The following is a 26163-nucleotide window of genomic DNA, read 5'->3' on the forward strand; positions in this document are numbered from 1 at the left end:
AAATAAGATTTTACTTACCGATAAATCTATTTCTCGGAGTCCGTAGTGGATGCTGGGGTTCCTGAAAGGACCATGGGGAATAGCGGCTCCGCAGGAGACAGGGCACAAAAAGTAAAGCTTTTTCAGATCAGGTGGTGTGCACTGGCTCCTCCCCCTATGACACTCCTCCAGACTCCAGTTAGGTACTGTGCCCGGACGAGCGTACACAATAAGGGAGGATTTTGAATCCCGGGTAAGACTCATACCAGCCACACCAATCACACCGTACAACCTGTGATCTAAACCCAGTTAACAGTATGATAACAGCGGAGCCTCTGAAAGATGGCTTCCTTCAACAATAACCCGAATTAGTTAACAATAACTATGTACAATTTATGCAGATAATCCGCACTTGGGATGGGCGCCCAGCATCCACTACGGACTCCGAGAAATAGATTTATCGGTAAGTAAAATCTTATTTTCTCTATCGTCCTAGTGGATGCTGGGGTTCCTGAAAGGACCATGGGGATTATACCAAAGCTCCCAAACGGGCGGGAGAGTGCGGATGACTCTGCAGCACCGAATGAGAGAACTCCAGGTCCTCCTTAGCCAGAGTATCAAATTTGTAAAATTTTACAAACGTGTTCTCCCCTGACCACGTAGCTGCTCGGCAAAGTTGTAATGCCGAGACCCCTCGGGCAGCCGCCCAAGATGAGCCCACCTTCCTTGTGGAGTGGGCCTTTACAGATTTAGGCTGTGGCAGGCCTGCCACAGAATGTGCAAGTTGGATTGTGCTACAGATCCAACGAGCAATCGTCTGCTTAGACGCAGGAGCACCCATCTTGTTGGGTGCATACAATATAAACAACGAGTCAGATTTTCTGACTCCAGCTGTCCTTGCAATATATATTTTTAATGCTCTGACAACGTCCAGTAACTTGGAGTCCTCCAAGTCACTTGTAGCCGCAGGCACTACAATAGGCTGGTTCAGATGAAATGCTGACACCACCTTAGGGAGAAAATGCGGACGAGTCCGCAGTTCTGCCCTGTCCGAATGGAAAATCAGATATGGGCTTTTGTAAGATAAAGCTGCCAATTCTGATACTCTCCTGGCAGAAGCCAGGGCTAGAAGCATGGTCACTTTCCAAGTGAGATATTTCAAATCCACCTTATTTAGTGGTTCAAACCAATGAGATTTTAGAAAGTCCAAAACCACATTGAGATCCCACGGTGCCACTGGAGGCACCACAGGAGGCTGTATATGCAGCACTCCCTTAACAAAGGTCTGGACTTCAGGGACTGAAGCCAATTCTTTTTGAAAGAAAATCGACAGGGCCGAAATTTGAACCTTAATAGATCCCAATTTGAGACCCATAGACAATCCTGATTGCAGGAAATGTAGGAATCGACCCAGTTGAAATTCCTCCGTCGGAGCACTCCGATCTTCGCACCACGCAACATATTTTCGCCAAATTCGGTGATAATGTTGCACGGTTACTTCCTTCCTTGCTTTAATCAAAGTAGGAATGACTTCTTCCGGCATGCCTTTTTCCTTTAGGATCCGGCGTTCAACCGCCATGCCGTCAAACGCAGCCGCGGTAAGTCTTGAAACAGACAGGGACCCTGCTGAAGCAAGTCCCTCCTTAGAGGTAGAGGCCACGGATCTTCCGTGATCATCTCTTGAAGTTCCGGGTACCAAGTCCTTCTTGGCCAATCCGGAACCACTAGTATCGTTCTTACGCCTCTTTGCCGTATAATTCTCAATACTTTTGGTATGAGAGGCAGAGGAGGAAACACATACACCGACTGGTACACCCAAGGCGTTACCAGCGCGTCCACAGCTATTGCCTGCGGATCTCTTGACCTGGCGCAATACCTGTCCAGTTTTTTGTTGAGGCGAGACGCCATCATGTCCACCATTGGTCTTTCCCAACGGGTTACCAGCATGTGGAAGACTTCTGGATGAAGTCCCCACTCTCCCGGGTGAAGATCGTGTCTGCTGAGGAAGTCTGCTTCCCAGTTGTCCACTCCCGGGATGAACACTGCTGACAGTGCTATCACATGATTCTCTGCCCAGCGAAGAATCCTTGCAGCTTCTGCCATTGCACTCCTGCTTCTTGTGCCGCCCTGTCTGTTCACATGGGCGACTGCCGTGATGTTGTCCGACTGGATCAACACCGGTTTTCCCTGAAGCAGAGGTTCTGCCTGGCTTAGAGCATTGTATATTGCTCTTAGTTCCAGAATGTTTATGTGAAGAGACGTTTCCAGGCTCGTCCATACTCCCTGGAAGTGTCTTCCTTGTGTGACTGCTCCCCAGCCTCTCAGGCTGGCGTCCGTGGTCACCAGGATCCAATCCTGTATGCCGAATCTGCGGCCCTCCAATAGATGAGGACTCTGCAACCACCACAGAAGAGACACCCTTGTCCTTGGAGACAGGGTTATCCGTAGGTGCATCTGAAGATGCGACCCTGACCATTTGTCCAACAGATCCCTTTGGAAAATTCTTGCGTGGAATCTGCCGAATGGAATTGCTTCGTAAGAAGCCACCATTTTTCCCAGGACTCTTGTGCATTGATGTACAGACACCTTTCCTGGTTTTAGGAGGTTCCTGACAAGGTCGGATAACTCCTTGGCTTTTTCCTCCGGGAGAAAAACCTTTTTCTGAACCGTGTCCAGAATCATCCCTAGGAACAGCAGACGAGTTGTCGGCATTAACTGGGATTTTGGAATATTCAGAATCCACCCGTGCTGTTTTAGCACTTCTTGAGACAGTGCTAATCCCATCTCTAGCTGTTCTCTGGACCTCGCCCTTATTAGGAGATCGTCCAAGTATGGGATAATTAATATGCCTTTTCTTCGAAGAAGAATCATCATCTCGGCCATTACCTTTGTAAAGATCCGAGGTGCCGTGGACAATCCGAACGGCAGCGTCTGAAACTGATAGTGACAGTTTTGTACAACGAACCTGAGGTACCCCTGGTGTGAGGGGTAAATTGGAACGTGGAGATACGCATCCTTGATGTCCAAGGATACCATAAAGTCCCCCTCTTCCAGGTTCGCTATCACTGCTCTGAGTGACTCCATCTTGAACTTGAACTTCTTTATGTACAGGTTCAAGGACTTCAGATTTAGAATAGGCCTTACCGAGCCATCCGGCTTCGGTACCACAAAAAGAGTGGAATAATACCCCTTCCCTTGTTGTAGAAGAGGTACCTTGACTATCACCTGCTGAGAGTACAGCTTGTGAATGGCTTCCAAAACCGTCTCCCTTTCGGAGGGGGACGTTGGTAAAGCAGACTTCAGGAAACGGCGAGGTGGATCTGTCTCTAATTCCAACCTGTACCCTTGAGATATTATCTGCAGGATCCAGGGATCTACCTGCGAGTGAGCCCACTGCGCGCTGTAATTTTTGAGACGACCGCCCACCGTCCCCGAGTCCGCTTGAGAAGCCCCAGCGTCATGCTGAGGCTTTTGTAGAAGCCGGGGAGGGCTTCTGTTCCTGGGAAGGAGCTGCGTGTTGCTGTCTCTTCCCTCGACCTCTGCCTCGTGGCAGATATGAATAGCCCTTTGCTCTCTTATTTTTAAAGGAACGAAAGGGCTGCGGTTGAAAAGTCGGTGCCTTTTTCTGTTGGGGAGTGACTTGAGGTAGAAAGGTGGATTTCCCGGCTGTAGCCGTGGCCACCAAATCTGATAGACCGACTCCAAATAACTCCTCCCCTTTATACGGCAAAACTTCCATATGCCGTTTTGAATCCGCATCGCCTGTCCACTGTCGCGTCCATAAAGCTCTTCTGGCCGAAATGGACATAGCACTTACCCGTGATGCCAGTGTGCAGATATCCCTCTGTGCATCACGCATATAAAGAAATGCATCCTTTATTTGTTCTAACGACAGTAAAATATTGTCCCTGTCCAGGGTATCAATATTTTCAATCAGGGACTCTGACCAAACTACCCCAGCACTGCCCATCCAGGCAGTCGCTACAGCTGGTCGTAGTATAACACCTGCATGTGTGTATATACTTTTTTGGATATTTTCCATCCGCCTATCTGATGGATCTTTAAGTGCGGCCGTCTCAGGAGAGGGTAACGCCACTTGTTTAGATAAGCGTGTTAGCGCCTTGTCCACCCTAGGAGGTGTTTCCCAGCGCTCCCTAACCTCTGGCGGGAAAGGGTATAATGCCACTAATTTCTTTGAAATTATCAGCTTTTTATCAGGGGCAACCCACGCTTCATTACACACGTCATTTAATTCTTCTGATTTAGGAAAAACTATAGGTAGTTTTTTCATACCCCACATAATACCCTGTTTAGTGGTACCTGTAGTATCAGCTAAATGTAACGCCTCCTTCATTGCCAAAATCATATAACGTGTGGCCCTACTGGAAAATACGGTTGAATCGTCACCGTCACCACTGGGGTCAGTGCCTGCGTCTGGGTCTGTGTCGACCGACTGAGGCAAAGGGCGTTTCACAGCCCCTGACGGTGTTTGAGTCGCCTGGACAGGCACTAATTGATTGTCCGGCCGCCTCATGTCGTCAAACGACTGCTTTAGCGTGTTGACACTATCCCGTAGTTCCATAAATAAAGGCATCCATTCTGGTGTCGACTCCCTAGGGGGTGACATCCTCATATTTGGCAATTGCTCCGCCTCCACACCAATATCGTCCTCATACATGTCGACACACACGTACCGACACACAGCAGACACACAGGGAATGCTCCTAACGAAGACAGGACCCACTAGCCCTTTGGGGAGACAGAGGGAGAGTTTTCCAGCACACACCAAAAGCGCTATATATATATCAGGGATAGCCTTATAATAAGTGCTCCCTTATAGCTGCTTTGTTATATCAAAATATCGCCATAAATTTGCCCCCCCCTCTCTGTTTTACCCTGTTTCTGTAGTGCAGTGCAGGGGAGAGACTTGGGAGCCGTCCTGACCAGCGGAGCTGTGAGAGGAAATGGCGCCGTGTGCTGAGGAGATAGGCCCCGCCCCTTTTCTGGCGGGCTTGTCTCCCGCTATTTAGAAAAATCAGGCAGGGGTTAAATATCTCCATATAGCCTCTAGGGGCTATATGTGAGGTATTTTTAGCCTTTATAGGTATTCATTTGCCTCCCAGGGCGCCCCCCTCCCAGCGCCCTGCACCCTCAGTGACTGCCGTGTGAAGTGTGCTGAGAGGAAAATGGCGCACAGCTGCAGTGCTGTGCGCTACCTTTAGAAGACTGCAGGAGTCTTCAGCCGCCGATTCTGGACCTCTTCTGACTTCAGCATCTGCAAGGGGGCCGGCGGCGCGGCTCCGGTGACCATCCAGGCTGTACCTGTGATCGTCCCTCTGGAGCTTGATGTCCAGTAGCCAAGAAGCCAATCCATCCTGCACGCAGGTGAGTTGACTCCTTCTCCCCTCAGTCCCTCGCTGCAGTGATCCTGTTGCCAGCAGGAATCACTGTAAAATAAAAAACCTAGCTAAACTTTGTCTAAGCAGCTCTTTAGGAGAGCCACCTAGATTGCACCCTTCTCGGCCGGGCACAAAAATCTAACTGGAGTCTGGAGGAGGGTCATAGGGGGAGGAGCCAGTGCACACCACCTGATCTGAAAAAGCTTTACTTTTTGTGCCCTGTCTCCTGCGGAGCCGCTATTCCCCATGGTCCTTTCAGGAACCCCAGCATCCACTAGGACGATAGAGAAAAACTAATTACAGCGGACTTCAAGATTTACAGCAATAAGCGGAATAATATTTTTACAGTGTTGCTGCAATTGTCATGTCAGAGCTAGTGTAAGTGATAATTCATTCAGTGTATTCTAGTGATCTCATACCTGTGGTGATAGGAATATAGTGTAAGTGATAATTCATTCAGTGTATTCTAGTGATCTCATGCCTGTGGTGATAGGAATATAGTGTAAGTGATACTTCATTCAGTGTATTCTAGTGATCTCATACCTGTGGTGATAGGAATATAGTGTAAGTGATAATTCATTCAGTGTATTCTAGTGATCTCATACCTGTGGTGATAGGAATATAGTGTAAGTGATACTTCATTCAGTGCATTCTAGTGATCTCATGCCTGTGGTGATAGGAATATAGTGTAAGTGATAATTCATTCAGTGCATTCTAGTGATCTCATGCCTGTGGTGATAGGAATATAGTGTAAGTGATAATTCATTCAGTGTATTCTAGTGATCTCATGCCTGTGGTGATAGGAATATAGTGTAAGTGATAATTCATTCAGTGCATTCTAGTGATCTCATGCCTGTGGTGATAGGAATATAGTTCAAGTGATAATTCATTCAGTGTATTCTAGTGATCTCATACCTGTGGTGATAGGAATATAGTGTAAGTGATAATTCATTCAGTGCATTCTAGTGATCTCATACCTGTGGTGATAGGAATATAGTTCAAGTGATAATTCATTCAGTGCATTCTAGTGATCTCATACCTGTGGTGATAGGAATATAGTTCAAGTGATAATTCATTCAGTGTATTCTAGTGATCTCATACCTGTGGTGATAGGAATATAGTTCAAGTGATAATTCATTCAGTGTATTCTAGTGATCTCATACCTGTGGTGATAGGAATATAGTGTAAGTGATAATTCATTCAGTGCATTCTAGTGATCTCATACCTGTGGTGATAGGAATATAGTGTAAGTGATAATTCATTCAGTGCATTCTAGTGATCTCATGCCTGTGGTGATAGGAATATAGTGTAAGTGATAATTCATTCAGTGCATTCTAGTGATCTCATACCTGTGGTGATAGGAATATAGTTCAAGTGATAATTCATTCAGTGTATTCTAGTGATCTCATACCTGTGGTGATAGGAATATAGTGTAAGTGATAATTCATTCAGTGCATTCTAGTGATCTCATACCTGTGGTGATAGGAATATAGTGTAAAGGGGGGTACTCACGGAGCGATCGCTGCTTAAAATCTAAGCAATCTGACTAGATTGCTTAGATTTTAAGCACGATCGCTCCGTGTGTAGCCCCCTCAGCGATAGCGATGCGCAGCCCCGCGCATCGCTATCGCTGCTGCTAGATTGGCCTGCATGCAGGCCAATCTAGCGGGTCGCTCACTTCACCCGCTGGGTGAAGTGAGCGGCCCCCCCGTCTCCCCCCGCACGCTCAGCACAGATCGCGCTGTGCTGAGCGCCGGGAGAGATGTGTGCTGAGCGGTTCGCTCAGCACACATCTCTCTGCCATCGGCCAGTGAGTACTGGCCTTAAGTGATAATTCATTCAGTGTATTCTAGTGATCTCATACCTGTGGTGATAGGAATATAGTTCAAGTGATAATTCATTCAGTGTATTCTAGTGATCTCATGCCTGTGGTGATAGGAATATAGTGTAAGTGATAATTCATTCAGTGTATTCTAGTGATCTCATACCTGTGGTGATAGGAATATAGTTCAAGTGATAATTCATTCAGTGTATTCTAGTGATCTCATGCCTGTGGTGATAGGAATATAGTGTAAGTGATAATTCATTCAGTGTATTCTAGTGATCTCATACCTGTGGTGATAGGAATATAGTGTAAGTGATAATTCATTCAGTGCATTCTAGTGATCTCATACCTGTGGTGATAGGAATATAGTGTAAGTGATAATTCATTCAGTGCATTCTAGTGATCTCATACCTGTGGTGATAGGAATATAGTGTAAGTGATAATTCATTCAGTGCATTCTAGTGATCTCATACCTTTGGTGATAGGAATATAGTGTAAGTGATAATTCATTCAGTGCATTCTAGTGATCTCATACCTGTGGTGATAGGAATATAGTGTAAGTGATTCATTCAGTGTATTCTAGTGATCTCATGCCTGTGGTGATAGGAATATAGTGTAAGTGATAATTCATTCAGTGCATTCTAGTGATCTCATACCTGTGGTGATAGGAATATAGTGTAAGTGATAATTCATTCAGTGCATTCTAGTGATCTCATACCTGTGGTGATGGGAATATAGTGTAAGTGATAATTCATTCAGTGTATTCTAGTGATCTCATGCCTGTGGTGATAGGAATATAGTGTAAGTGATAATTCATTCAGTGTATTCTAGTGATCTCATACCTGTGGTGATAGGAATATAGTGTAAGTGATAATTCATTCAGTGCATTCTAGTGATCTCATACCTGTGGTGATAGGAATATAGTGTAAGTGATAATTCATTCAGTGCATTCTAGTGATCTCATACCTGTGGTGATAGGAATATAGTGTAAGTGATAATTCATTCAGTGCATTCTAGTGATCTCATACCTTTGGTGATAGGAATATAGTGTAAGTGATAATTCATTCAGTGCATTCTAGTGATCTCATACCTGTGGTGATAGGAATATAGTGTAAGTGATTCATTCAGTGTATTCTAGTGATCTCATGCCTGTGGTGATAGGAATATAGTGTAAGTGATAATTCATTCAGTGCATTCTAGTGATCTCATGCCTGTGGTGATAGGAATATAGTGTAAGTGATAATTCATTCAGTGTATTCTAGTGATCTCATACCTGTGGTGATAGGAATATAGTGTAAGTGATAATTCATTCAGTGTATTCTAGTGATCTCATACCTGTGGTGATAGGACTATAGTGTAAGTGATAATTCATTCAGTGTATTCTAGTGATCTCATACCTGTGGTGATAGGAATATAGTGTAAGTGATAATTCATTCAGTGTATTCTAGTGATCTCATACCTGTGGTGATAGGAATATAGTGTAAGTGATAATTCATTCAGTGTATTCTAGTGATCTCATGCCTGTGGTGATAGGAATATAGTGTAAGTGATAATTCATTCAGTGCATTCTAGTGATCTCATACCTGTGGTGATAGGAATATAGTGTAAGTGATAATTCATTCAGTGCATTCTAGTGATCTCATACCTGTGGTGATAGGAATATAGGCCCTCATTCCGAGTTGTTCGCTCGGTATTTTTCATCGCATCGCAGTGAAAATCCGCTTAGTACGCATGCGCAATGTTCGCACTGCGACTGCGCCAAGTAACTTTACTATGAAGAAAGTAATTTTACTCACGGCTTTTTCTTCGCTCCGGCGATCGTAATGTGATTGACAGGAAATGGGTGTTACTGGGCGGAAACACGGCGTTTCAGGGGCGTGTGGCTGAAAACGCTACCGTTTCCGGGAAAAACGCAGGAGTGGCCGGGGAAACGGTGGGAGTGCCTGGGCGAACGCTGGGTGTGTTTGTGACGTCAACCAGGAACGACAAGCACTGTACTGATCGCACAGGCAGAGTAAGTCTGGAGCTACTCTGAAACTGCTAAGTAGTTAGTAATCGCAATATTGCGAATACATCGGTCGCAATTTTAAGAAGCTAAGATTCACTCCCAGTAGGCGGCGGCTTAGCGTGTGTAACTCTGCTAAATTCGCCTTGCGACCGATCAACTCGGAATGAGGGCCATAGTGTAAGTGATAATTCATTCAGTGCATTCTAGTGATCTCATACCTGTGGTGATAGGAATATAGTGTAAGTGATAATTCATTCAGTGCATTCTAGTGATCTCATACCTGTGGTGATAGGAATATAGTGTAAGTGATAATTAATTCAGTGCATTCTAGTGATCTCATACCTGTGGTGATAGGAATATAGTGTAAGTGATAATTCATTCAGTGTATTCTAGTGATCTCATACCTGTGGTGATAGGAATATAGTGTAAGTGATAATTCATTCAGTGCATTCTAGTGATCTCATACCTGTGGTGATAGGAATATAGTGTAAGTGATAATTCATTCAGTGTATTCTAGTGATCTCATGCCTGTGGTGATAGGAATATAGTGTAAGTGATAATTCATTCAGTGCATTCTAGTGATCTCATACCTGTGGTGATAGGAATATAGTGTAAGTGATAATTCATTCAGTGCATTCTAGTGATCTCATACCTGTGGTGATAGGAATATAGTGTAAGTGATAATTCATTCAGTGCATTCTAGTGATCTCATACCTGTGGTGATAGGAATATAGTGTAAGTGATAATTCATTCAGTGCATTCTAGTGATCTCATACCTTTGGTGATAGGAATATAGTGTAAGTGATAATTCATTCAGTGCATTCTAGTGATCTCATACCTGTGGTGATAGGAATATAGTGTAAGTGATTCATTCAGTGTATTCTAGTGATCTCATGCCTGTGGTGATAGGAATATAGTGTAAGTGATAATTCATTCAGTGCATTCTAGTGATCTCATACCTGTGGTGATAGGAATATAGTGTAAGTGATAATTCATTCAGTGCATTCTAGTGATCTCATACCTGTGGTGATAGGAATATAGTGTAAGTGATAATTCATTCAGTGTATTCTAGTGATCTCATGCCTGTGGTGATAGGAATATAGTGTAAGTGATAATTCATTCAGTGTATTCTAGTGATCTCATACCTGTGTTGATAGGAATATAGTGTAAGTGATAATTCATTCAGTGCATTCTAGTGATCTCATACCTGTGGTGATAGGAATATAGTGTAAGTGATAATTCATTCAGTGCATTCTAGTGATCTCATACCTGTGGTGATAGGAATATAGTGTAAGTGATAATTCATTCAGTGCATTCTAGTGATCTCATACCTTTGGTGATAGGAATATAGTGTAAGTGATAATTCATTCAGTGCATTCTAGTGATCTCATACCTGTGGTGATAGGAAGATAGTGTAAGTGATTCATTCAGTGTATTCTACTGATCTCATGCCTGTGGTGATAGGAATATAGTGTAAGTGATAATTCATTCAGTGCATTCTAGTGATCTCATGCCTGTGGTGATAGGAATATAGTGTAAGTGATAATTCATTCAGTGTATTCTAGTGATCTCATACCTGTGGTGATAGGAATATAGTGTAAGTGATAATTCATTCAGTGTATTCTAGTGATCTCATACCTGTGGTGATAGGACTATAGTGTAAGTGATAATTCATTCAGTGTATTCTAGTGATCTCATACCTGTGGTGATAGGAATATAGTGTAAGTGATAATTCATTCAGTGTATTCTAGTGATCTCATACCTGTGGTGATAGGAATATAGTGTAAGTGATAATTCATTCAGTGTATTCTAGTGATCTCATGCCTGTGGTGATAGGAATATAGTGTAAGTGATAATTCATTCAGTGCATTCTAGTGATCTCATGCCTGTGGTGATAGGAATATAGTGTAAGTGATAATTAATTCAGTGCATTCTAGTGATCTCATACCTGTGGTGATAGGAATATGGGCCCTCATTCCGAGTTGTTCGCTCGGTATTTTTCATCGCATCGCAGTGAAAATCCGCTTAGTACGCTTGCGCAATGTTCGCACTGCGACTGCGCCAAGTAACTTTACTATGAAGAAAGTATTTTTACTCACGGCTTTTTCTTCGCTCCGGCGATCGTAATGTGATTGACAGGAAATGGGTGTTACTGGGCGGATACACGGCGTTTCAGGGGCGTGTGGCTGAAAACGCTACCGTTTCCGGAAAAAACGCAGGAGTGGCCGGGGAAACGGTGGGAGTGCCTGGGCGAACGCTGGGTGTGTTTGTGACGTCAACCAGGAACGACAAGCACTGAAATGATCGCACAGGCAGAGTAAGTCTGGAGCTACTCTGAAACTGCTAACTCGTTTGTAATCGCAATATTGCGCGTACGTCGGTCGCAATTTTAAGAAGCTAAGATTCACTCCCAGTAGGCGGCGGCTTAGCGTGTGTAACTCTGCTACATTCGCCTTGCGAGCGAACAACTCGGAATGAGGGCCATAGTGTAAGTGATAATTCATTCAGTGCATTCTAGTGATCTCATACCTGTGGTGATAGGAATATAGTGTAAGTGATAATTCATTCAGTGCATTCTAGTGATCTCATGCCTGTGGTGATAGGAATATAGTGTAAGTGATAATTCATTCAGTGTATTCTAGTGATCTCATGCCTGTGGTGATAGGAATATAGTGTAAGTGATAATTCATTCAGTGCATTCTAGTGATCTCATACCTGTGGTGATAGGAATATAGTGTAAGTGATAATTCATTCAGTGTATTCTAGTGATCTCATGCCTGTGGTGATAGGAATATAGTGTAAGTGATAATTCATTCAGTGCATTCTAGTGATCTCATACCTGTGGTGATAGGAATATAGGGTAGGGTAAGTGATAATTCATTCAGTGTATTCTAGTGATCTCATGCCTGTGGTGATAGGAATATAGTGTAAGTGATAATTCATTCAGTGTATTCTAGTGATCTCATGCCTGTGGTGATAGGAATATAGTGTAAGTGATAATTCATTCAGTGCATTCTAGTGATCTCATGCCTGTGGTGATAGGAATATAGTGTAAGTGATAATTCATTCAGTGTATTCTAGTGATCTCATACCTGTGGTGATAGGAATATAGTGTAAGTGATAATTCATTCAGTGTATTCTAGTGATCTCATACCTGTGGTGATAGGAATATAGGGTAAGTGATAATTCATTCAGTGCATTCTAGTGATCTCATGCCTGTGGTGATAGGAATATAGTGTAAGTGATAATTCATTCAGTGCATTCTAGTGATCTCATGCCTGTGGTGATAGGAATATAGTGTAAGTGATAATTCATTCAGTGTATTCTAGTGATCTCATGCCTGTGGTGATAGGAATATAGTGTAAGTGATAATTCATTCAGTGCATTCTAGTGATCTCATGCCTGTGGTGATAGGAATATAGTGTAAGTGATAATTCATTCAGTGTATTCTAGTGATCTCATACCTGTGGTGATAGGAATATAGTGTAAGTGATAATTCATTCAGTGTATTCTAGTGATCTCATGCCTGTGGTGATAGGAATATAGTGTAAGTGATAATTCATTCAGTGTATTCTAGTGATCTCATACCTGTGGTGATAGGAATATAGTGTAAGTGATAATTCATTCAGTGCATTCTAGTGATCTCATGCCTGTGGTGATAGGAATATAGTGTAAGTGATAATTCATTCAGTGTATTCTAGTGATCTCATGCCTGTGGTAATAGGAATATAGTGTAAGTGATAATTCATTCAGTGCATTCTAGTGATCTCATACCTGTGGTGATAGGAATATAGTGTAAGTGATAATTCATTCAGTGCATTCTAGTGATCTCATACCTGTGGTGATAGGAATATAGGCCCTCATTCCGAGTTGTTCGCTCGGTATTTTTCATCGCATCGCAGTGAAAATCCGCTTAGTACGCATGCGCAATGTTCGCACTGCGACTGCGCCAAGTAACTTTACTATGAAGAAAGTAATTTTACTCACGGCTTTTTCTTCGCTCCGGCGATCGTAATGTGATTGACAGGAAATGGGTGTTACTGGGCGGAAACACGGCGTTTCAGGGGCGTGTGGCTGAAAACGCTACCGTTTCCGGGAAAAACGCAGGAGTGGCCGGGGAAACGGTGGGAGTGCCTGGGCGAACGCTGGGTGTGTTTGTGACGTCAACCAGGAACGACAAGCACTGAACTGATCGCACAGGCAGAGTAAGTCTGGAGCTACTCTGAAACTGCTAAGTAGTTAGTAATCGCAATATTGCGAATACATCGGTCGCAATTTTAAGAAGCTAAGATTCACTCCCAGTAGGCGGCGGCTTAGCGTGTGTAACTCTGCTAAATTCGCCTTGCGACCGATCAACTCGGAATGAGGGCCATAGTGTAAGTGATAATTCATTCAGTGCATTCTAGTGATCTCATACCTGTGGTGATAGGAATATAGTGTAAGTGATAATTCATTCAGTGCATTCTAGTGATCTCATACCTGTGGTGATAGGAATATAGTGTAAGTGATAATTAATTCAGTGCATTCTAGTGATCTCATACCTGTGGTGATAGGAATATAGTGTAAGTGATAATTCATTCAGTGCATTCTAGTGATCTCATACCTGTGGTGATAGGAATATAGTGTAAGTGATAATTCATTCAGTGTATTCTAGTGATCTCATACCTGTGGTGATAGGAATATAGTGTAAGTGATAATTCATTCAGTGCATTCTAGTGATCTCATACCTGTGGTGATAGGAATATAGTGTAAGTGATTCATTCAGTGTATTCTAGTGATCTCATGCCTGTGGTGATAGGAATATAGTGTAAGTGATAATTCATTCAGTGCATTCTAGTGATCTCATACCTGTGGTGATAGGAATATAGTGTAAGTGATAATTCATTCAGTGCATTCTAGTGATCTCATACCTGTGGTGATAGGAATATAGTGTAAGTGATAATTCATTCAGTGTATTCTAGTGATCTCATGCCTGTGGTGATAGGAATATAGTGTAAGTGATAATTCATTCAGTGTATTCTAGTGATCTCATACCTGTGTTGATAGGAATATAGTGTAAGTGATAATTCATTCAGTGCATTCTAGTGATCTCATACCTGTGGTGATAGGAATATAGTGTAAGTGATAATTCATTCAGTGCATTCTAGTGATCTCATACCTGTGGTGATAGGAATATAGTGTAAGTGATAATTCATTCAGTGCATTCTAGTGATCTCATACCTTTGGTGATAGGAATATAGTGTAAGTGATAATTCATTCAGTGCATTCTAGTGATCTCATACCTGTGGTGATAGGAAGATAGTGTAAGTGATTCATTCAGTGTATTCTACTGATCTCATGCCTGTGGTGATAGGAATATAGTGTAAGTGATAATTCATTCAGTGCATTCTAGTGATCTCATGCCTGTGGTGATAGGAATATAGTGTAAGTGATAATTCATTCAGTGTATTCTAGTGATCTCATACCTGTGGTGATAGGAATATAGTGTAAGTGATAATTCATTCAGTGTATTCTAGTGATCTCATACCTGTGGTGATAGGACTATAGTGTAAGTGATAATTCATTCAGTGTATTCTAGTGATCTCATACCTGTGGTGATAGGAATATAGTGTAAGTGATAATTCATTCAGTGTATTCTAGTGATCTCATACCTGTGGTGATAGGAATATAGTGTAAGTGATAATTCATTCAGTGTATTCTAGTGATCTCATGCCTGTGGTGATAGGAATATAGTGTAAGTGATAATTCATTCAGTGCATTCTAGTGATCTCATGCCTGTGGTGATAGGAATATAGTGTAAGTGATAATTAATTCAGTGCATTCTAGTGATCTCATACCTGTGGTGATAGGAATATAGTGTAAGTGATAATTCATTCAGTGCATTCTAGTGATCTCATACCTGTGGTGATAGGAATATAGTGTAAGTGATAATTCATTCAGTGCATTCTAGTGATCTCATGCCTGTGGTGATAGGAATATAGTGTAAGTGATAATTCATTCAGTGTATTCTAGTGATCTCATGCCTGTGGTGATAGGAATATAGTGTAAGTGATAATTCATTCAGTGCATTCTAGTGATCTCATACCTGTGGTGATAGGAATATAGTGTAAGTGATAATTCATTCAGTGTATTCTAGTGATCTCATGCCTGTGGTGATAGGAATATAGTGTAAGTGATAATTCATTCAGTGCATTCTAGTGATCTCATACCTGTGGTGATAGGAATATAGTGTAAGTGATAATTCATTCAGTGCATTCTAGTGATCTCATGCCTGTGGTGATAGGAATATAGTGTAAGTGATAATTCATTCAGTGTATTCTAGTGATCTCATGCCTGTGGTGATAGGAATATAGTGTAAGTGATAATTCATTCAGTGCATTCTAGTGATCTCATGCCTGTGGTGATAGGAATATAGTGTAAGTGATAATTCATTCAGTGTATTCTAGTGATCTCATACCTGTGGTGATAGGAATATAGTGTAAGTGATAATTCATTCAGTGTATTCTAGTGATCTCATGCCTGTGGTGATAGGAATATAGTGTAAGTGATAATTCATTCAGTGTATTCTAGTGATCTCATACCTGTGGTGATAGGAATATAGTGTAAGTGATAATTCATTCAGTGCATTCTAGTGATCTCATGCCTGTGGTGATAGGAATATAGTGTAAGTGATAATTCATTCAGTGTATTCTAGTGATCTCATGCCTGTGGTAATAGGAATATAGTGTAAGTGATAATTCATTCAGTGCATTCTAGTGATCTCATACCTGTGGTGATAGGAATATAGTGTAAGTGATAATTCATTCAGTGCATTCTAGTGATCTCATACCTGTGGTGATAGGAATATAGGCCCTCATTCCGAGTTGTTCGCTCGGTATTTTTCATCGCATCGCAGTGAAAATCCGCTTAGTACGCATGCGCAATGTTCGCACTGCGACTGCGCCAAGTAACTTTACTATGAAGAAAGTAATTTTACTCACGGCTTTTTCTTCGCTCCGGCGATCGTAATGTGATTGACAGGAAATGGGTGTTACTGGGCGGAAACACGGCGTTTCAGGGGCGTGTGGCTGAAAACGCTACCGTTTCCGGGAAAAACGCAGGAGTGGCCGGGGAAACGGTGGGAGTGCCTGGGCGAACGCTGGGTGTGTTTGTGACGTCAACCAGGAACGACAAGCACTGAACTGATCGCACAGGCAGAGTAAGTCTGGAGCTACTCTGAAACTGCTAAGTAGTTAGTAATCGCAATATTGCGAATACATCGGTCGCAATTTTAAGAAGCTAAGATTCACTCCCAGTAGGCGGCGGCTTAGCGTGTGTAACTCTGCTAAATTCGCCTTGCGACCGATCAACTCGGAATGAGGGCCATAGTGTAAGTGATAATTCATTCAGTGCATTCTAGTGATCTCATACCTGTGGTGATAGGAATATAGTGTAAGTGATAATTCATTCAGTGCATTCTAGTGATCTCATACCTGTGGTGATAGGAATATAGTGTAAGTGATAATTAATTCAGTGCATTCTAGTGATCTCATACCTGTGGTGATAGGAATATAGTGTAAGTGATAATTCATTCAGTGTATTCTAGTGATCTCATACCTGTGGTGATAGGAATATAGTGTAAGTGATAATTCATTCAGTGCATTCTAGTGATCTCATACCTGTGGTGATAGGAATATAGTGTAAGTGATAATTCATTCAGTGCATTCTAGTGATCTCATACCTGTGGTGATAGGAATATAGTGTAAGTGATAATTCATTCAGTGCATTCTAGTGATCTCATACCTGTGGTGATAGGAATATAGTGTAAGTGATAATTCATTCAGTGCATTCTAGGGATCTCATGCCTGTGGTGATAGGAATATAGTGTAAGTGATAATTCATTCAGTGTATTCTAGTGATCTCATACCTGTGGTGATAGGAATATAGTGTAAGTGATAATTCATTCAGTGTATTCTAGTGATCTCATACCTGTGGTGATAGGAATATAGTGTAAGTGATAATTCATTCAGTGCATTCTAGTGATCTCATGCCTGTGGTGATAGGAATATAGTGTAAGTGATAATTCATTCAGTGTATTCTAGTGATCTCATGCCTGTGGTGATAGGAATATAGTGTAAGTGATAATTCATTCAGTGTAATCTAGTGATCTCATGCCTGTGGTGATAGGAATATAGTGTAAGTGATAATTCATTCAGTGTATTCTAGTGATCTCATACCTGTGGTGATAGGAATATAGTGTAAGTGATAATTCATTCAGTGCATTCTAGTGATCTCATACCTGTGGTGATAGGAATATAGTGTACCTAAAGGGGTGGAACACTGATTATCCTACTTATAACGCAGTAGTGCCATGATTCCATCACCAGCCGAAGACTTCATACATGACGCTACAAGTGTGCGTCTCAGCAACCCCTACCGTATTGCCGAGTCACGTACAGTACATAAACGGGGATCCATTCTGGGGATGGTTATCGTTAGGCTGCGCAGTTAGGGTCACCATTTGAATATCGCCATTTTGACACTATCGACCTATTACTGTTGACCTACAGTGTCAAAATGGCGATATTCAAATGGTCGACATGGACTTGGGTCGGCAGGATCAAAAAGTTTCCATGCACATTTTTTGTGTTATCTTAACCCTAACCTTCTCCCTGCAATTGTAAAGCGCAACAGAATGTGCTGCGCTATATAAGAAACTGTAAATAAATTACAATTACAGATGCATTACGCCTTAACAGTAACAAAAGCTAAAGTGGACATGGATAAAGAGTGATAAAGTACCAGCCAATCAGCTCCTAGCTGCCACGTCACAAGATGTGTTTGGAAAATGACAGATGATTGGTTAGTTCTTTGTCACTTTTTATCAGTCTCCACTTTATCTCCCATTAAGGCTTATTAGATTTGGGCCCTAATACCTTACCCTAACTGCCCCCTAATGTCTATCCATACCCCTAGTGCCTAACCCTACCCCTAGTGCCTAACCGTAACTGCCCCTAATGCCTATCCATACCCCTAGTGCCTAACCCTAACCATTCCCTCCCACAGCCTAACCCTACCCCTAGTGCCTAACCCTAACTGCCCCCTAATGTCTATCCCTACCCCTAGTGCCTATCCCTAACCATTCCCTCCCACAGCCTAACCCTATCCCTAGTGCCTAACCCTAACTGCCCCCTAATGTCTATCCATACCCCTAGTGCCTAACCCTAACCATTCCCTCCCACAGCCTAACCCTACCCCTAGTGCCTAACCCTAACCATTCCCTCCCACAGCCTAACCCTACCCCTAGTGCCTAACCCTAACTGCCCCCTAATGTCTATCCCTACCCCTAGTGCCTAACCCTAACCATTCCCTCCCACAGCCTAACCCTACCCCTAGTGCCTAACCCTAACTGCCCCCTAATGTCTATCCATACCCCTAGTGCCTAACCCCAACCATTCCCTCCCACAGCCCAACCCTACCCCTAGTGCCTAACCCCAACCATTCCCTCCCACAGCCCAACCCTACCCCTAGTGCCTAACCCTAACCATTCCCTCCCGCAGCCTAACCCTACCCATAGTGCCTAACACTAACCATTCCCTCCCACAGCCTAACCCTACCCCTAGTGCCTAACCGTAACTGCCCCCTAATGTCTATCCATACCCCTAGTGCCTAACCCTAACCATTCACTCCCACAGCCAAACCCTACCCCTAGTACCTAACCGTAACTGCCCCCTAATGTCTATCCATACCCCTAGTGCCTAACCCTAACCATTCCCTCCCACAGCCTAACCCTGCCTCTAGTGCCTAACCCTAACCATTCCCTCCCACAGCCTAACCCTACCCCTAGTGCCTAACCCTACCCCTAGTGCCTAACCCTAACCATTCCCTCCCGCAGCCTAACCCTACCTCTAGTGCCTAACCCTACCCCTAATGCCTATCCATACCCCTAGTGCCTAACCCTAACCATTCCCTCCCGCAGCCTAACCCTGCCTCTAGTGCCTGACCCTACCCCTAGTGCCTAACCCTACCCCTAGTGCCTAACCGTAACTGCCCCCTAATGCCTATCCATACCCCTAGTGCCCAACCCTCAGTTTTATTGTTTGTTTGTTGCTTCGACCTCTTGCTGCTGCCTCTGCCTCCGCTATTACTCTATCCCGTATTTGTTTGCGGCTTGTTATATAACCACCTTATTATCCTGCGTTAATTCCCTGCTGGTGTTGTGTTGTAAGTAAGTGCCCTGCTATCACTTACAGTATGTCTGCCGTGATCAGTCTGAGCATGTTACGCTCTATGGGAAAGCGACGGCTATAGGTGACGTCGCTGATCTCTCCAGTAGTGTTATTATTGTGTAACTTGCTCACACTCCAGTCTGCCAAATTGCACTTACATTGTTTGAGGTGACCGTTCTAATATGCGCAAAGGTCCCAGTGGAGTCTCGTGTGAAGTGTCGCCGCAGAATGTTCCCGGGAAATAAACATAGCAAATTTACGCTGGCGTCAACCGAACGAGTAACAGAAGGGAGTGTTTATGTTGTAGGTCTAATGCAGTGTCCAGGGAACAGGGGTAAATTACCCCAAATGGGGTAAAAAGTAAATTCCTGGGGGTAATGGACGGTCGCGCTGCCGAGACACAGCCCCGTCCAGCACCGGCCGGCTCACGATGTGACGTGCTGACATCACACCGCGTTGCCTCCTGCTCGCCCTGCGCTCCTTGTTACATTCATTCTGGTGTTTTGGGGAGAAAGTGTTAATTAACCCATTCAATGCCAAAAAATAATTGGCAAAAATATATATATACTGTGTGTATATATAAGTATGTGTGTGTGTGTGTATATATATATATATATATATATATATATATACAGTATCTCAGAAATGCCATATAAACAGTGATAACCAGTATATATGCACAATAATATTTCTCTATCGTCCTAGTGGATGCTGGGGTTCCTGAAAGGACCATGGGGAATAGCGGCTCCGCGGGAGACAGGGCACAAAAAGTAAAGCTTTAGGATCAGGTGGTGTGCACTGGCTCCTCCCCCTATGACCCTCCTCCAAGCCTCAGTTAGATTTTTGTGCCCGGCCGAGAAGGGTGCAATCTAGGTGGCTCTCCTAAAGAGCTGCTTAGAAAAGTTTAGCTTAGGTTTTTTATTTTACAGTGAGTCCTGCTGGCAACAGGATCACTGCAACGAGGGACTTAGGGGAGAAGAAGTGAACTCACCTGCGTGCAGGATGGATTGGCTTCTTTGGCTACTGGACATTAGCTCCAGAGGGACGATCACAGGTACAGCCTGGATGGTCACCGGAGCCTCGCCGCCGGCCCCCTTGCAGATGCTGAAACGAGAAGAGGTCCAGAATCGGCGGCAGAAGACTCCTCAGTCTTCTTAAGGTAGCGCACAGCACTGCAGCTGTGCGCCATTTCCTCTCAGCACACTTCACACGGCAGTCACTGAGGGTGCAGGGCGCTGGGAGGGGGGCGCCCTGGGAGGCAAATGAAAACCTTTTTTGGCTAAAAATACCTCGCATATAGCCTCCGGGGGCTATATGGAGATATTTAACCCCTGCCAGAATCCATTAAAGAGCGGGAGACGAGCCCGCCGAAAAAGGGGCGGGGCCTATCTCCTCAGCACACAGCGCCATTTTCCCTCACAGAAAGGCTGGAGGGAAGGCTCCCAGGCTCTCCCCTGCACTGCACTACAGAAACAGGGTTAAAACAGAGAGGCGGGGCACTAATTTGGCGTTAGAAATATATAAAAGATGCTATAAGGGAAAACACTTATATAAGGTTGTCCCTATATAATTATAGCGTTTTTGGTGTGTGCTGACAAACTCTCCCTCTGTCTCTCCAAAGGGCTAGTGGGTCCTGTCCTCTATCAGAGCATTCCCTGTGTGTGTGCTGTGTGTCGGTACGTGTGTGTCGACATGTATGAGGACGATGTTGGTGAGGAGGCGGAGCAATTGCCTGTAATGGTGATGTCACTCTCTAGGGAGTCGACACCGGAATGGATGGCTTATTTAGGGAATTACGTGATAATGTCAACACGCTGCAAGGTCGGTTGACGACATGAGACGGCCGACAAACAATTAGTACCGGTCCAGACGTCTCAGAAACACCGTCAGGGGTTTTAAAACGCCCGTTTACTTTAGTCGGTCGACACAGACACGGACACTGAATCCAGTGTCGACGGTGAATAAACAAACGTATTCCTTATTAGGGCCACACGTTAAGGGCAATGAAGGAGGTGTTACATATTTCTGATACTACAAGTACCACAAAAGAGGGTATTATGTGGGATGTGAAAAAACTACCGTAGTTTTTCCTGAATCAGATAAATTAAATGAAGTGTGTGATGATGCGTGGGTTCCCCCCGATAGAAAATTATGGGCGGTATACCCTTTCCCGCCAGAAGTTAGGGCGCGTTGGGAAACACCCCTTAGGGTGGATAAGGCGCTCACACGCTTATCAAAACAAGTGGCGGTACCGTCTATAGATAGGGCCGTCCTCAAGGAGCCAGCTGACCGGAGGCTGGAAAATATCATAAAAAGTATATACACACATACTGGTGTTATACTGCGACCAGCGATCGCCTCAGCCTGGATGTGCAGAGCTGGGGTGGCTTGGTCGGATTCCCTGACTAAAAATATTGATACCCTTGACAGGGACAGTATTTTATTGACTATAGAGCATTTAAAGGATGCATTTTCTATATATGCGAGATGCACAGAGGGATATTTGCACTCTGGCATCAAGAGTAAGTGCGATGTCCATATCTGCCAGAAGATGTTTATGGACACGACAGTGGTCAGGTGATGCAGATTCCAAACGGCACAAAGGTGTATTGCCGTATAAAGGAAGAGGAGTTATTTGGGATCGGTCCATCGGACCTGGTGGCCACGGCAACTGCTGGAAAATCCACCGTTTTTACCCTAAGTCACATCTCTGCAGAAAAAGACACCGTCTTTTCAGCTTCAGTCCTTTCGTCCCTATAAGAGTCATATCTGCCCAGGGATAGAGGAAAGGGAAGAAGACTGCAGCAGGCAGCCCATTCCCAGGAACAGAAGCCTTCCACCGCTTCTGCCAAGCTCTCAGCATGACGCTGGGACCGTACAGGACCCCTGGATCCTACATGTAGTATCCCAGGGGTACAGATTGGAATGTCGAGACGTTTCCCCTGCGCAGGCTCCTGAAGTCTGCTTTACCAAGGTCTCCCTCCGACAAGGAGGCAGTATGGGAAACAATTCACGAGCTGTATTCCCAGCAGGTGATAATTAAATTACCCCTCCTACAACAAGAAAAGGGGTATTATTCCACATTATATTGTGGTACTGAAGCCAGAAGGCTAGGTGAGACCTATTCTAAATCTAAAAAAATTTGAACACTTACAAAGGTTCAAATCAAGATGGAGTCACTCAGAGCAGTGATAACGAACCAGGAAGAAGGGGACTATATGGTGTCCCGAGACATCAGGGATGCTTACCTCCATGTCCAAAATTTGCCCTTCTCACTAAGGGTACCTCAGGTTCGTGGTACAGAACTGTCACTATCAGTTTCAGACGCTGCCGTTTGGATTGTCCACGGCACCCCGGGTCTTTACCAAGGTAATGGCCGAAATGATGATTCTTCTTCGAAGAAAAGGCGTCTTAATTATCCCTTACTTGGACGATCTCCTGATAAGGGCAAAGTCCAGGGAACAGTTGGAGGTCGGAGTAGCACTATCTCGGATACTGCTACAACAGCACGGGTGGATTCTAAATATTCCAAAATCGCAGCTGATCCCGGCGACAAGTCTGCTGTGCCTAGGGATGATTCTGGACACAGTCCAGAAAAAGGTGTTTCTCCCGGAAGAGAAAGCCAGGGAGTTATCCGAGCTAGTCAGGAACCTCCTAAAATCAGTGCATCATTGCACAAGGGTCCTGGTAAAGATGGTGACTTCCTACGAAGCAATTCCATTCGGCAGATTTCACGCAATAATTTTTCAGTGGGATCTGCTGGACAAATGGTCCGGATCGCATCTTCAGATACATCAGCGGATAACCCTATATCCAAGGACAAGGGTGTCTCTCCTGTGGTGGTTACAGAGTGCTCATCTTCTAGAGGGCCGCAGATTCGGCATTCAGGATTGGATGCTGGTGACCACGGAGGCCAGCCCGAGAGGCTGGGGAGCAGTCACACAAGGAAAAAATTTCCAGGGAGTGTGATCAAGTCTGGAGACTTTTCTCCACATAAATATACTGGAGCTAAGGGTAAATTTATAATACTCTAAGCTTAGCAAGACCTCTTCTTCAAGGTCAGCCGGTATTGATCCAGTGGGAAAAACATCACGGCAGTCGCCCACGTAAATAGACAGGGCGGCACAAGAAGCAGGAGGGCAATGGTAAAAACTGCAAGGACTTTTCGCTGGGCGGAAAATCATGTGATAGCACTGTCAGCAGTGTTTCATTCCGGGAATGGAAACTGGGAAGCAGACTTCCTCAGCAGGCACGACCTCCACCCGGCAGAGTGGAAACTTCATCGGGAAGTTTTCCACATGATTGTAAACCGTTGGGAAATACCAAAGGTGGACATGATGGCGTCCCGTCTGAACAAAAAACGGGACAGGTATTGCGCCAGGTTAAGAGACCCTCAGGCAATAGCTGTGGACGTTCTGGTAACACCATGGATGTACCAGTCGGTGTATGTGTTCCATCCTCTGCTTCTCATACCTAAGGTACTGAGACTTATAAGACGTAGAGGAGTAAGAACTATACTCATGGCTCCGGATTGGCCAAGAAGGACTTGGTACCCGGAACTTCAAGAGATGCTCACAGAGGACTTATGGCCTCTGCCGCTAAGAAGGGACTTGTTTCAGCAAGTACCATGTCTGTTCCAAGACTTACCGCAGCTGCGTTTGACGGCATGGCGGTGGAACGCCGGATCCTAAGGGAAAAAGGCATTCCGGAAGAGGTCATTCCTACCCTGGTCAAAGCCAGAAAGGAGGTGACCGCACAACATTATCACCACATGTGGCAAAAATATGTTGCGTGGTGTGAGGCCAGAAAGGCCCCACGAAGAAATTTCAACTCGGTCGATTCCTGCATTTCCTGCAAACAGGAGTGTCTATGGGCCTCAAATTGGGGTCCATTAAGGTTCAAATTTCGGCCCTGTCGATTTTCTTCCAGAAAGAAGTGGCTTCAGTTCCTGAAGTCCAGAAGTTTGTCAAGGGAGTATTGCATATACAACCCCCTTTTGTGCCTCCAGTGGCACTGTGGGATCTCAACGTAGTTCTGGGATTCCTCAAATCACATTGGTTTAAAACCAGTCAAATCTGTGGATTTGAAGCATCTCACATGAAAAGTGACCATGCTCTTGGCCCTGGCCTGGACCAGGCGAGTGTCAAATTGGTGGTTTTTTTCTCAAAAAAGCCCATATCTGGTTGTCCATTTGGACAGGGCAGAGCTGCGGACTCGTCCCCAGTTCTCTCCCTAAGGTGGTGTCAGTGTTTCACCTAAACCAGCTTATTTTGGTGCCTTGCGCCTACTAGGGACTTGGAGGACTCCAGGTTGCTAGATGTTGTCAGGGCCCTGTAAATATAGGTTCCAGGACGGCTGGAGTCAGGAAAACTGACTTGCTGTTATCCTGTATGCACCCAACAAACTGGGTGCTCTTGCTTCTAAGCAGACTATTGCTAGTTGGATGTGTAATACAATTCAGCTTGCACATTCTGTGGCAGGCCTGCCACAGCCAAAATATGTAAATGCCCATTCCACAAGGAAGGTGGGCTTATCTTGGGCGGCTGCCCGAGGGGTCTCGGCTTTACAACTTTGCCGAGCGGCTATTTAGTCAGGGGCAAACACGTTGGTAAAATCCTACAAATTTGATACCCTGGCTAAGGAGGACCTGGAGTTCTCTCATTCGGTGCTGCAGAGTCATCCGCACTCTCCCGCCCGTTTGGGAGCTTTGGTATTATCCCCATGGTCCTTTCAGGAACCCCAGCATCCACTAGGACGATAGAGAAAATAAGAATTTACTTACCGATAATTCTATTTCTCGGAGTCCGTAGTGGATGCTGGGCGCCCATCCCAAGTGCGGATTATCTGCAATACTTGTACATAGTTACAAAAATCGGGTTATTATTGTTGTGAGCCATCTTTTCAGAGGCTCCGCTGTTATCATACTGTTAACTGGGTTCAGATCACAGGTTGTACAGTGTGATTGGTGTGGCTGGTATGAGTCTTACCCGGGATTCAAAATCCTTCCTTATTGTGTACGCTCGTCCGGGCACAGTATCCTAACTGAGGCTTGGAGGAGGGTCATAGGGGGAGGAGCCAGTGCACACCACCTGATCCTAAAGCTTTACTTTTTGTGCCCTGTCTCCTGCGGAGCCGCTATTCCCCATGGTCCTTTCAGGAACCCCAGCATCCACTACGGACTCCGAGAAATAGAATTATCGGTAAGTAAATTCTTATTATGATTTCCTTCCTTTCAAATCAAGGGGGTAACGTCGGCGTATCTACTGTAAATATATTTGGAGATAAAAAAGTTCCCTGACCCCTGGTCTAATGCTGCAGTGTTTCCTAGTAATCCAGATAGGGACCAGTACAGATGGAAAATAGTCACCAAATATCCAAAGCCAGCCATACGAGGGCTAATGCAAGAGCCGTTTTATTCCACGTAAGCAGCAGACCCACAGATTATACCTGTGTACTTTTGGTCCCTTATAATAGGAGTGCCAGGCGGTAATGTATAGAGTGCACATGTGGGAATTACATACTCCTAATCGGTACATCTTCTGTTCGGACGCAGCTGCGGTTGTGAAGGAATGAATGGTTGACCTCCCCAAAAAACAAACGACGGAGCGCGCAACAGGTACCAGACTGGAAGCAGAACAGGATCAGTGTCTGGCGCGTTTCATTGCATTGATGCAGTTTACTCAGAGAGAACCATTTCATGAATATGTGTTGCTAAGGATGAGCAGAACACTTTCACATTCACCC

At 44.3% G+C, this 26163-nt stretch overlaps 1 protein-coding gene across 1 annotated transcript in view; it reads left to right on the plus strand.

Annotated features, from left to right (window-relative positions):
- HIBCH (3-hydroxyisobutyryl-CoA hydrolase) overlaps nt 1–26163 on the plus strand; it is a 180877-nt gene that overhangs the window by 141788 nt on the left and 12926 nt on the right. The gene's annotated exons all lie outside the window — the stretch shown is intronic.

The sequence above is a fragment of the Pseudophryne corroboree genome, chromosome 7 (assembly GCF_028390025.1).
Source record: "Pseudophryne corroboree isolate aPseCor3 chromosome 7, aPseCor3.hap2, whole genome shotgun sequence".
Classification (NCBI taxonomy): domain Eukaryota; kingdom Metazoa; phylum Chordata; class Amphibia; order Anura; family Myobatrachidae; genus Pseudophryne; species Pseudophryne corroboree.